Source organism: Nannospalax galili, unplaced genomic scaffold (genome assembly GCF_000622305.1).
Source record: "Nannospalax galili isolate Female #2095 unplaced genomic scaffold, S.galili_v1.0 scaffold413, whole genome shotgun sequence".
In the NCBI taxonomy this organism is placed as follows: Eukaryota; Metazoa; Chordata; class Mammalia; order Rodentia; family Spalacidae; genus Nannospalax; species Nannospalax galili.
In genome coordinates, this window is record NW_008333889.1 from 2750644 (window position 1) to 2765108 (window position 14465).

Below are 14465 nucleotides of genomic sequence, written 5' to 3' on the forward strand. Positions count from 1 at the left end.
TTGTTCTTTTGTCTTCTCAGATTAATCATACACTTTTCTCTAAAAACTTAAAGTTAGATATTTAAAATCTCCCATTGCTAATGTTAAAACATATTTTTATTTTTTGTGTATTTGTTTTTTTGTCTGCATGTATGTGCACCACATGCATGCCTGGTGCCAGCAGGGGTCAGAAGAAGGCACTGGGTCTCCTGAAACTGGAGTTACAAATAGTTGTGAGCCACCATGTGGGTGCTGGGAACTGAACCCTGGTCCTTTGCAAGAGCAGCAAGTGCTCTTTAGCACTGAGCCATTTCCCTAGCCTCATCTCATTGCTAGCATATAAAATCTTATTTTAGGTTTATATGTCCATAAGGACCCATGATATTTTATTTTCTCATAATGAAAGATTCTACAATAACCACATCAGTCTTTGCCAGACTGTTATCTGTAGGTTCTTTTCTCATTTCGATTTTCACCTAGGAATGAAGAATATAGTTTCTTGAAAGAATGCACAAAAGAAAACAGATTTAGAAACAAATTCTATACTTGCTTATACGAATAAAAGTATTCCATATTAGTGAGATCTTGGACTTCCCCACAGTCTAGTTTGGAAATACAGATAATAAGTTTCAAAATGTTTATAGCCTTCAAATTCTCATTTCTATAGTATCTAAAAAATATTTAAAAGTAACAAAAGGTGCATATAAAGTTGTTTCTCATAATATTATTCATGAAATGAAAAAATACTGAAAGAAGCCTAAATCTGTGTATGAAAGGGGCTTTACATTTGTAAAGAAGAATATTTTACAACCATTAAAATTTTGGATAGTATTGGATACTACTGAAAAAAATTGTTATAACAATTAAAAGAAAATTTCAATCCAATGAAATATTTCATTGCATGTAATATGATTGTGGTGTTTACTGTCAGCCATGCATTGACGTTATTATAAAAAATTGTTATAGTAAACATTATTATTTTAGCATTGCCCTTTGTGTATATGTATATGGACAAAATCTAGGAACTTTGAAAAATTACTGGAAGAGAATCTTGCCAAACAATGGTGATGAGTCAACATGATTACTGACTTTATCAATTTTTCTATTTTCCACAGTGTGCCTGGCACTTTCAAAATGAGCTATCTCATAAAACCATGAGGGAATTAGGAAGCGAAACGCTAACACAATCTAAGTTTTGCATCAGAACAACGTATTTTTATAGATGTATATATCAACGAAAGGAAAATTTCTAACTTATGAAAAGAAAAATGCTTATGATCTGAGAATTTTCAAGAACCTTAGGATCGGGCCTGTCAAACACATTTATTTTATTTGAGAAAGATGCGGTACAGAGATAGAAAGACTCTTCCAAGGACATGTGAGTTAGCGGTACTGCTGTCTGTACACTGACGCTACAGTGACTAGCTGACTTCTGGTCTGGCCAAGCACAGCTAGGGAAGAATTTGGGCTAAATAATAACATATTCTTCTAAGACAGACTAGCTACTTAAACAAATTACTTCTGGGTAATCTGCAGCCATATGTACAGATTTTTGGGTTGCCAGAATTATTTTGGAAGGAGATTCTATGAGTAATCATATATTTATTTATTCATTCATTTATTTATTTATCTTCTACCATTTTGTAAGGGTGAAATGTCAGTCTCATAACAAGCATCACAATAAAAAATTATTTTATGAGTGTGATGTTTTGCCTGAATATATGCAAGTGCACCTGTGTGTACAATCCCAGAGGCCAGAAGAGGGCTACAGAGTCCCTGGAACTGAAGATACAGATGTCTGGGTGCTGTGTGGGTGCTAAGAACCTAAACCGGGTCCTTGGCATAAGCAGTCAGTATTCTTAACTGCTGAAACTATCTCTCCAGTCCCTGTATCACAGGTTTGTTTTTGTTTTTTGTTTTTTTTAACAAGGGAAGAAAACAGTTTCAAAACCCTTCACATGTATTTCTCCCAGGAGTTAAGCAATAGCTATTTGTTTTGTTGTAAAAGGCAATTTAATGAATGACACAGAAAAGGGGTATTGGTGAGAGAACAGCCAAGAGGGGTGTTTGAACCCAACTGCACTTTAGAACTAACTAGGAAGTAGAAAAAGTCCCATTATCTCAGTTGAAAGTAGTAAATTCAATCTAGGAAACGACACTTAACATTTTGGCTTCAGAAATGATTTAGAAGTGCAGCTAAGTTATCAAAGTTTGAGAAGAATCATCATTCTAGAAGTTTTGATTAAAGTACATCCATTGCTTGGTACTTCATGCTTTGCTGCAGTGGCCTTTTAACACTTGCTAAAAGTTGAGGTTCCTTTAAATTCACAGCTCTCTTTTATTAGATCTTGTAAACAGAAGCATCAAGGCCCATATACTGTCAGCTCTGCTTTCATTCATTCCTTCATAACGATTGTCACTGCTTTTTCAATTGTCTTTCAGGTACTGTATGTGAAGGAGGACTGTTGACAAGAATTTCTATTCATTGAATAGTTCAAGATACTTGACAGTGATTGAGTCCAAACTATCTTGGGTTAGTATATAACCCAAATCAATCCATTTTGGAATTCATTAAAGGCAGTCCTTCAGCTTTGAGAACTGAATGTGTTTAACTGCATTATATGCAACTGTCAACAATGTCACTTTGATTGAATTCTAAACTAATTCAATGGTTCAGAAATTTATCTTGGGAAAGAACAAGAAAATGCCAAGGATTTTAAACTTAAATTTTCCTAGAGTCAATTTATCTGGTTTTAAAAAGATTTTTAAATTAACCTTCTTTTAAGTTACTTACACTAGTGCAGGAATTTAAGTGTTAAGTTATGTTGTAATATCTGAATTTAAGGTTATTTAAGGTTTTCTGTTCTGTCTTCCTCTCTCTCTCTCTCTCTCTCTCTCTCTCTCTCTCTCTCTTTTTGACAGAATCTTCCTGCAGTTCCTATGTAGACCTCATGGAGATTCCCATATCAGTGTGCTGGGATTAAAAGCATGCACTACCGTGCCCAGCTCTGAATTTAATTTTTTTTTATTTTTGTTTTTGTTTTTTTGTTGTTCTTTGTTTTTTTGAGACAGGGTCTCCTTGTAGTCCCAGCTGTCCTGGAACTCACTATGTAGACCAGGCTGGCCTCGAACTCACAAAGATCTACCTGCCTCTGCCTCCCAAGTGCTGGGATTAAAGGCATGCGCCACCATGCCCGGCCTGAATTTAAGTATTTTAAAGACAAGAATGATAGAGAGAAAGTAAGAGTGGATTTTTTTTTTTTTACAGGTTTCTTAATTTTCTTTTCTGGATTAAATTTCAGGATAACTTCTTGACTGTAATTCAAAAAAGTAGGCAGTTATAAAATTGGAGTTTTGCGCAGAGTCTGAGACCTTGCTAGACTATATATTAAAGTTGCATCTCGTGACTTTATCTGATAGACATATGCCTCTTATTTTTGTGACAGGGATATTTACAATGTATGCTTTAAAGTTTTTTTTTTTTTTTGTATTTTTAGTTGTGTGTATAGATGTGTGTCTGTGTGGAGGTATGAGCATGTAAGGGTAGGTAGTAGAAGAGGCCAGAGGCATAAGGGATCCCCAGGAATTGAAGTTACAGGGAGTTGTGAGCCAACAGACATGGTTGCTGGGACTCAAACTCATGGCATCTGGAAGAGCAAGGGATCTTAACTGCTAAGCCATCTCTCCAGCTGGCAATGAATGCTTTTATATTTTACAAATTCACAAGATTGGTTGCACTTAAAAATATAAAAAGTTGGTTGAAGACAATGCTTAGTGATTAAGAGCACTGGCTGCTCTTGCAAAGGACCTGGGTTTGAATCCCAACACCCACATGGTGGCTAACAACCTCTCATAACTCCAGTTCCAGGGGGATCTGGTGTCCTTTTCTGATCTCTGTGGGCACTGCACCACAGAGGTTAACTTACATACATGTGGACAATACACTCATACAAATAAAATAAAAATAATAAATAAAATATTAAAAACATACAATTGATTTCATTGTTTGTTTATTCATTGTTTGCATTGTGCATATGTGTGCAGGTGCACATGTGTATAATGGTATATTTGCATGTGTATTTGTACATACGAGATCAGAGGTCAAACTGGGATGTTTCTTCCTCAGATGTAATTCACCTTTGTTTGGAGGTGGACAGGCTCTCTCACAGACCTGAAATTTGCCTCATAGGGCAGGCCACATGGCAAGGGAGCCCCAGTTATCTGCTGGTCTCTGCCTCCACTGGCCTGGGATTACAGGTGTGTGTCTCCATACTTGACTCTTTATATGATTTCAGGGGAGTGAACTTAGTTCCTCATGGCTTCTGTGGTGAGCACTTTACCAACTGAGTTTTCTCTCCAACCTAAAAAGACTTTTGAAATGAATTAATGGCCAGTCAGATTGCATTTTCCACCCCTTTTCCTTCGCTTGTTTTGAAGTGTCTTTAGGCTCTCCTGACTACTAGAGGAAAGCTGCTTTAGTCATGTAGGAAACAGTAGTTTTCAACTAAGTTTAAGGAGATCATGCAAACTAGTAGAATATTTGTCCTGGAATGAGGCCTCAATTCAGTCTGCAGTGCTATGGGGACTTCAGATGGACCCAGCTGGAAAATTTGTTTCTTTCTGCATTTCTAGCAGAGACTTTCAACATTTTAGTCAAAGCTTGAGGACAATAGTCATTTGCTAGTTTCCAATGTGCATTTTAAAACTTCATCTGCCTTCTGAATGCTAATGTGTAATATAAAACAAATGGAATAAGAAAATGGACTGCAAAGCATTAAAACTTGACTGACGTGTAGTTATTTTGTGCTTATGTAAATTTAAGTGCTGTGGGAAATAATAACACTCAAATTTTGCTGCTTTGGTAGAGCTTTTAACAAATGAGTTTAAAGAAATATAAATGAGGAAAAAAATTTCATAATATTCCACACTGAATAGTTTGTTTGAAGAACTCATAATAGTTAACGGATTCTAATATTGTAACTAATAACTCATATTGTGTTGGATAAATTCTGTTGTCAACTTGACACACAGGGGTGGAGGGAACCTCAGTAGAGGAATTTCTGCCATTGGACTGACCTTTGGCAATGTCTGTGTGGTATATTCTTGATTGTTGAGTAATGTGGGAGGGTACAGTCCACTGTGGGTAAGGCCACTGTGGGCAGGTGATCCTGTGTTCTATAAAAAAGCAGGCTGAGCACAGAGGAGAAAGCCAGTAAACAGCATTCCTCCATGGACTATGCTCCAGATTTCTCCCCCAAGTTCCTGCCTTGACTTCCCTTGATGATGGATTGTGCTGTAATCCAAATAAACTCTTCCTCCCCAAATTAGTTTTGATCTGTGTTTTTATCACAGCAATAGAATTAACTAGAATAGTATCTTACTGAAATTTCTAAACATTTCATGTTAAACATGTAAAAATGTTATAAATCTAAAGGACAATAAGATTTTAAAGTAGAAAAGATCTAGTTTATGTGTATGTGTATGTACATCTGTGTATGCAATTATTAGTGTACACATCCTTAGTATTCATTTCAAAGAATTTTAATAGAATGTTTATTGAGATCATGTTCACACATACCTAAACTATTAAACTATAACAAATCATCACAACATGACTCATTTAATAGGACAACTTATTGACTGAAGTATGCATAAAACATTTGTGTAAGTAATAAATCAAACACAAATGTATATGGCATGATGGAAAACCCATACATCTCCAGACTGATTTCATAATAGTGAAAATAGAGAATCTACTCTCCAATCAAAAATCAGAATCTGTGCACCTACTTATTTATTACCTTCTGATTAATGCAGGAAATAAGTTTTGAACATATGCCCTGTGCACATTGTTTATGCAATCAGTGAAATGTGTTTTAATTTTTTTGAGCCAAAAGTAGTTGTTGTTGTGACAGGAAGTTTGACACAGTGTATCCATCACGGGCCTCTGCTTCTCTAAGCATGGAAAATAAGGAAGCCAAGGACATCAGGTTTTCAGTTTAGTCATCTGACATGTAGGTACGAGGAAATAAGAGCAATAACAATAAGAAACTTAGAATTGTGTTCTGGTGGTCTTCTTTCCCCACTGTTCCTCGTTTATCACTTAATCAGGTTTCTGAGAGTAGATATGAGAGTGAAATGATATTACTTGGCAAAAAGGAAAAAAATTACATGGAAAATGCAATAAATAAAGCCACATAATTGTGTTTGGAGTACAAATCCCCGACTTTAAGAGGACTAAACTGGTGGATGTCATCCTTGGCAAACCTTGGCTTATTTTCAACGGTATAATTGGCTTGACTTTGCCAGATGTTTAGGTGATGCATATTGTAGAGGATGGTTCATTAAGAAAGAATTACACAGCTTTAAAAGAGAAGAGACAGATGTTTAATAATCAAAAGAACCCTAAGGAATAGCTTCTTGCAATCATGTTTCATGTAAAGTAAAACGTAAACGTAAGTTGTATATTGCCTATGCTTTCAAGGATAGAGTGAGAATCTTCTGTACTGATAGGTTCTAGAAAAATCCAGTCTGCTCCAGTGTCTGCCTTGTCATTTTATCCCTTGCTTACATAAATCCATAATGAATAACTTCCTATGTTTGATGAGCAGAATTATTCTGACATCATTTTTAATTCACCTACTAGAAATAATAATGTGTAATCACTATTTTTTTTCTTTCTTCATTCATATTTCAGTCTCCAACTCAAAGCTTTAAAGCTAGCTTTACTAGGCACAAATAAAGGGTAAAACTAGACATGATGGGGCTGGAGAGATGGCTCAGCTGTTAAGAGCACTGTCTGCTCTTGCAGAGGACCTTGGTTCGATTCCCAGCACCCACATGGTGGCTATGAATCGTCCTTAAACTCCAGTTCCAGGGGACTCTGAAGCTCTCTTCTGACCTCTGCAGCGTTGCACAACACTGGTGCACACTCACATACATGCAGTCATTACACTTGTACACATAAAATAAAAATAATAAATAAAACGCTAAAAGAAATAGAAATGCTGAGGTAGGAAAAGACATTTAGATGACATAATGCCTGTGTATAAGGAACATCATAAACACCAGGATGTGACTGGAAATGTAGAGGAACTTACAAGATCTTTTACAGTAAAGCTAATAGGTGGGTATTGGAGGCTAAGGGGGCGGTTACAGTTACTGGAAGAGCAGGAAGGTAGAGGGCTGAGGCTCTTAAGAGACTCCTACACAGATCCGGTGTTTGCCAGTGGCACTTTTATGATTCAAACCTGTTAAGTCTTATCAATACAAGACATAAGAAATACCAGTGGTTTATTTCACATTGGATACTTGCTGGAGAGATGGCTCAGTGGTTAAGAGCACTGGCTGCTCTTGCAGAGGACCTGGGTTCTATTCCTAGCATCCACACGGTGGCTAACAACTATAACTCCAGTTCCAGGGGATCTGACACCCTCTTCTGAGCTCTGTGGGCATTGCATGACACAGGTGCACTTACACACATGGAGGCAATACACTCATACACAAAATAAAAAAAATAAGAAATAAAATATTTAAAAAATAAAAAACAATAGAGTTGTTAATATTTGTGAGAGCAAGTCTGCTTGGTGAGCAGAGTGAAGATGAAGGTAAGCAGTGAGCACATGGTAGAAGGCAGGAAGTCTAACAAATGAGCATATGGCCAAACCCTTAGATAGGAAGGAATACTAATGAGAAAGGTAATCTGTTATTTATAAATGGATCTGAAAGAGGCTATCATGAGGGAATAAAAATTATTTTAAATTGAGAGAGAAAAATAGAAAAAATGCCATCATGGCATAAAGATTATCTAAAGTAGAAAAATTACAGGATGAGAAACTGAAGAGCTTAAGGGTCTAGTTATCAAACATCATATTCCTATATATGATGCACATGTTCATAAATGATGCTTTAGAAACATGAATTATTTACAAAATATTAAAAGGTGGGTAAAGGTACTTGTTGCACAAACATTGTGACATCAGTTTGATATCCAGACCACATGTGGAAAGGGAGAATCAATTTCAGAGATTTCCTTTGACTGACATGGTTACAAACACCTATGTGTGTGTGTGTGTGTGTGCACATGTGCGCACACACACAAACACACACACACACTAAACATTTTAAAATGTGAAGAGGAAAAACATTGATTAAAACAAACATTTACACAAACAGGGACACTGAAGATTATCTTCAATATGTTTTATGCATCACCTAAGAGAAATATTGCTCAGAGTATTTCAGTTATATTTTTCAAGCACTATTAGCATTTGACAAGTAAAAATCAATCCCCACTTGAAAGGTCCCCCATTTCCATTACAGCTCAATCAACCTGCCACTCTCATGGCCCTTTACAAGCAGCGCCAATTACAAACCAACCTAAGCTGTCCTCTATCTTAGAATCTCAATTTATAAACAGAGCTTAAAAATCATTTCACAGAAATAGTCTGCTTCAATTTTTTGTTTGTTTGAATTTAAGCTCTAAATTTATTTTTTAAATATTCTCCAACCCAGAATTTCTTTAGCACCTGATAGATATGTACTTAGAAACCATTTAGAAATTTACCTTTATGACAGTATTTTGTATTTTCTGATTGAAAGCCACATTTTGTAGTTTATAGGTTGATATAGGAGCCCCTTCCCATCTATGGGAGACAAATTCCAAGGCCTCAGGGTAAAGGTTGAAATAGACTGCTGAATCTGTGCCATTTATTCTCTCCATACATCACTATGATAGCATATAAATATCAATCAAGTAATCTGAGAGATTAACAGCAATCAATAATTAAACAGAAGAATCATCATTTTATACTTCAGTAAAATTCATGTGAATTTACCTCTGTCCCATTTTCAAAGTACATGCTGCTCTTTTACATTGATATGAGATGGTGCAATGCTATGTGATAAGATGAAAATAGGTGAATGAAGACGCCATTGTGACATAGCCCTTGACTACATTGTAAGGGTGACCAGGACATAAGAACTGATAGAGAAAAGAATGATTTATGACCTGGGCAGGATCTCATCAGTCTACTTACAGTGATGTGCAGTTTAAAAATAATGAATCATTTATTTCAGGAATTTTCCATTTAATACATTTAAACCACAGTTGTCTGTAGTTAACTGAAGCCTCAGGAGGTGAAATCCCAGGTACAGAGGACCAGTATCTCTTTTATTTATTTATTTAGAACTAATATAAAAGCACTGTATAGATCTATATCATTTCTAACTCTCCTCTTCCTTGAAGTTCCTTTCATGACCCCCACTCCCTTTCAATTAGATGAATGATTCTTTGATTATTGCTGCATATATATGTATTATATATGTATACATATATATTATATATACATAAGTACAAACAAGCACCACTAATGGACTCATTCATATATTAATGAGTACTTGTATGTACTTATGTATGCTTAGGGTTGACTCCTTTATGTTGGGAAAATCATTATCTCTTTCTGATAATGTAGAGGTGTGTGTGTGTCTGTGTAAGTGTGTGTGTGTGTGAAGGTGTCCACATGCATGCTTGGGTGACTGACAGACTTGTGAGCAGGCAGAATAGTATGTTGCTGATTTACCAAAACTTGAGCTCTTAATATTGAATCTTGTCTCCGTAAGATCCCTCAAAGTGAGGAAAATATTTCCAGATATTGATTCATTTCAATATAAGGAGAATCAATCAGGAAATAATGAAAAAACTAAATTTCAGATGCAACAACTATTTAAAATCACATAGCAGGAATACCAGACTAGAGGATAGTTTGTTTCCCTTGTCATTAATCATGGAATTCCGGAAGCACACTAGTCAGCCATTTGTCAAAGTTTCGGTAATAACTGTGCTGATAAAGATGGCAATTATAAGACAATAAAATCACTTCAGAAATACCTTTACATAGACAGTAGAATCTTAGCATGAATACATTTAAAGATGAATAAGCATATATTGCAAACTGATTCCTGAATGGTTTTGAAATCAAAGTCATGCACAGAGTTAACCATTTAGTTTTCACTCTAATGTTTGCTTACCATTTCCATGTACTGATAGTAAGAAATCTGGAGATTGCAAGTGAAGACTGATTCAGTGATCCCACCAAGGGTGTTAAGGGTCTTATCATAGCATCTGTTAGGGCAAACAACAAACAGACATCTCCTTGCCCCCCAAATACCTAACAGCTAAAGATGATTCTCATCACTTTCACCACAGCAAACACTTAGATAACATTAATTAAATTAGCTAGCTTCATCCTCATAAGAACCCCGTGAAGTAATGACTGCACTTTATTGATAAGGGGGTTTTGTAGCTTGAAAAGGTAATACATTGAGGAGTATTAGAGGTCAAACAGCCTGGCTCAGAATTCAGGCACTACCCTACTTGGACATGAGGTCTGCATGTTCTGTTGCTGATTGCTAATTGCTAATCGTCCTTCAAGGTGATACTTCCATGATTGGAATACTTGCCACATATGTTAAAAACTCTTGTGGAAGTCCAAGGATTTGATTTTAGTAAAACCTATAGCCTAAAGTAAGATACAAGCGTATTTTGAAAGAACACCCAATTCCGCACTTTCTCATTCTTTTCTACTCACTGGAATTGTGTGAGGTTCAAGACTTTTTTTCTTGATTAGTCTTTTATGCTACCAATGAAAATGCACATTTCACAAAGAATAAATAGGGATCTGGATAGTTTCATTACAAACTCATTCGTTCTGGAATCCAGTGATTTTTAATTCATCACAAAACACTCATGGAACTTTAGGCCTGAGAGCTTTAATACAGAGCAGTTCTCATGCAACCCCACTGAATTTACTTTAATATTAATCTTCAGAAAAGAGTTTATTTGCTACCTGGCTCAAAGTCATTCAACTTAATTCTTGCACTTATATTGAGAAAAGGTTTATAAAGACTATACTTTCAGGGATCATTTCTATAGTCTGTTACTAGAGAAGTTTCTCTGTGTAGAGAAAAGGTTTATGTAAATATTCTGGGATATTTTTGTGTCACTTTACGTTGGAAGTTAGTTTGTGTAAACCATATTTCTTATAGGTCTTTTACCAAGAACATACATAAGAAAGTGCTAAATTAATCCTTTGTGCATACATTGGTTAAATTCAAGAACATTACATGCCTCATTGCTGCAAAGTGTACCTATTGGAGGAAAATGAAAGTTCTGTGTGCTTAACTGGTTGGATGATTCAGACTACTATCTTCTATAAAAATAACCATTTTTATTCCCCAAACACTGCATTTATTATTAGTATGGTGGTACCCATAATGTGATGAGCAAGATTTGAAATCTGCAACTATATTTGTAGACAGAAATTCAAATTTTACTGAAGTTATTAGACTTCATAGTTATCGTGCATGAAAGCAATTTCAAACAAAGCTTCATATTGGGTGAATTAAAGTATCTGCTCATTTTAGTTATGTAACTCTCTCAGAAAAAATTGCATGTAACAACATGTGATTTCAGAAGCTTATTGTGGGTCTTCACCTTGGTATCTGAAATATGGAAGCATTCTATCATAATACTCTTAGAAATAGAAGTCTGCAGTTCAAGTTTAGTAAGCTCACTGAAAGAAAAATTTACCTCTGCGATACAAATGGCGAGAAATTTATATTCTTCTCAGATCTCAAGCTATTTTCAGATGACAGATATATAGATTTCACAACAGTGAATACACCTGAGGCAGTCATTTCTATCAAGTGGAGGAAGATATTGTAAAATTATAAACAGAATACTACTTCTATTGTGACTTTGGATTACAAGGAAATCATATTAAATATATACAATTACAAATGATTGTCCACGGACTGGGAGTATGGAAATGTCTATTATAGATTTTTTTTTATAAAGGAGAACATTCATATTCTCATGCAAAACATAGCAATCATTCTAGTTGCTAGAGAGAAAATAAAAGGGCTGGTTCCAATGATCATTGAATATAGATAAACACAACAGGAGCGGGAGCATAAAATGCTTTTTATAATAATTTTTTTCCTTCAGGGAACTAAATCTGGTAATAGATGTTCTGATAAAAAATAATTTCCCATTTTAAAAAATGTAAGACAGACTCATATACAAGCAGAGTATTTGGTGTTTTCCAATGCATTCCTTTGTAAATTACAATGAGATGCTGCACAAAAGAGCCATCAACTTAACCTGTTGCCAGAGGTGTAGGTATGAATGTAAATATATTTACTATTATGTAAAAGCTGTCTATAAAAATAATGTACAAAGAAAGAGAATAAATTAAACATTTCAAGAAAGTGATGTATTTAAAAATTACAAAATATTTGGGAATGAGATGGGAAACCATTACATATGTGTGTATTATATTATGTATTACATATACTGTATATTATGTACTCAAGCATAAGTCTATCTATACAATAGGTTTTCTATATCCAAGTGTTTAATCAACTATAAATTTAAACGTAAAAAATAGCAATTTTCAAGAAGCAAAAATTGAATTTGCTATGTGTCACTACAGAATCCATGCAAATCAAGCGACGTGTGGACATCCCTTACTGTGGCATCTATCAATGCGCTCATCCTCGGACTCTCTCCCTCACTATTTCCCTCACATCTCTTTTGTATATTATGCACATATTCTAAGATGATTGTATCTATACTGAACATGTACATACTCTTCTTTCTTCTTGTTCCTCACCCCCAAAAAGTTCAACTCTTTGGATAGCATTTGCACTTGGCTAGGTATCATAAGATGTCCAAAAATGAATTAAAGTATATGAGATCATGTGCATAAGCTATATTCACACACTAAGCCATTTTATATAAAGGCATTCCATCTCTGCAGATTTTATTAAATATGGGCATCTTGGACCATATGCCTCATGGATGTAGAAGGGAATTCTGTATTGCCATGCTGATTTGTTTAAAATCTCTAAGCCACAATGATTCTTTTTAAAAAATATTTTATTATTTCTATTTTATATGTATATGTGTATTGCCTGCAGGTAGGTAAGTGCACCCGTATCGTGCTATGCCCACGGAGGACAGAAGAGGCCCTCAGATCCCCTGGAACTGGAGTTACAGACAGTTTTTAGCTGCTATGTGGGTGCTAGGATTCGAACCTGGGTCCTCTGCAAGAACAACCAGTGTTCTTAACCTCTGAGCCATCTCTCCAGCCCCACTATGATGATTCTTAAAAAACAGTAATAAAAATTCTTCGTAAAGAACAAGTATTTTGAAACGTTATTGATATTTGAATTACTTTACCTGAAGTACTTTAGAACAACGAGGAACATGGTACTGTTTCCCCACATTCATTCCTCTCTTTCCCTTGCTCTGTGCAACACTCTGCTCTTTCAGGGTGGACAGTGACTCACGCAAAGCAGTACTGTTGACAGCTACATTTCAGTACCGGAAAGAAAGAAAATCACAAGCTTCTGAGGTAGCACTTCCTTCAATACAAGCATTTCCCAGGGCCCTGTTTTATGGGTGATTCCATCAGTTCCTCCTGAAGACAGGTGTCCCTGAAGTCCACAAATCCTCAATAAGTCTCCTAAGTTTTGATTGATGACTAAGATAACTTATAGACTTAGGAGTTACAGATAATTTTATAATACAGTAGTATCACTGAGAAACTGATTAGTCATTCCTACCTTCGTGGGAGTTCTGAATATTAAAATAGTTGTCAACAAATCTAGAACCACAACAAAGTCTCATCAATCCTTTTTGATATTCTGCAATTGTGTGTAATTTTATTTATTAGCACACAGAGTAGAAACATTATGAAAAGACTTACTATGATTCACCTTCTATGCTTAATAGAGTTGGACTTCATTTTAGAACTCATGGAACTTTGGTGCCCAGAGAATGGTTTCTGACTTCAAACTTAGGGAAAATTATATAAAGATAATTTCTAAGTCAACTGTTAGTAATTACCAAAGTTTAATAAGACTTTTGACAGGAAACCGGTTAACACACCTACTTGGTGGACTAATATTTTTATTTATTAGATGGACATCCAAAAATTCCTTGCTATCATTATTATGAAGTTTATGGGACTTAAGATGATCCTGGAATGATTATTTTAAAAGCTTCCTTGACTTTTGTTTGTCACAGATAGACTATGTGCTGGTTACTTTTTTTTTTTTTTTTTTTTTTTTTTTTTGTGACACAAATTAGAGTCATTTGGAGAAAAGAAACCACTGTTGAAGAAATTCCTCTATCAGGTTGGCCTGTGGGCATGTCTGAAAGGCATTTTCTTAATTTGTGGAAGAAGATCCAGTGGACTGTGTGTAGTGCCATTCCTGGGCAGGTGAGCCTAAACTGTATTAAAAAAGGTGAATAAATAAACCAGAGGGAGCAAGCCAGTGAACAACATTCCTCTATGGTGTCTGCTTTGGTTCTTTCTAAATTCCTGCCTGAGTTCCTGCCCTGACTTCCCTCAATGATGAATTGTGAGGTGGAATTGTAAGGCAAATAAACCCTTTCCTCCCCAAATTGCTTTGGTCAC

At 35.5% G+C, this 14465-nt stretch overlaps 1 protein-coding gene and 1 pseudogene across 2 annotated transcripts in view; one reads left to right on the plus strand and one right to left on the minus strand.

Annotated features, from left to right (window-relative positions):
* Nucleotides 1-14465, minus strand: part of Kcnd2 (potassium voltage-gated channel subfamily D member 2) — a 553215-nt gene that overhangs the window by 193649 nt on the left and 345101 nt on the right. The window lies entirely within an intron of this gene.
* On the plus strand, nucleotides 10882-10973 carry LOC115069574 (annotated as a pseudogene).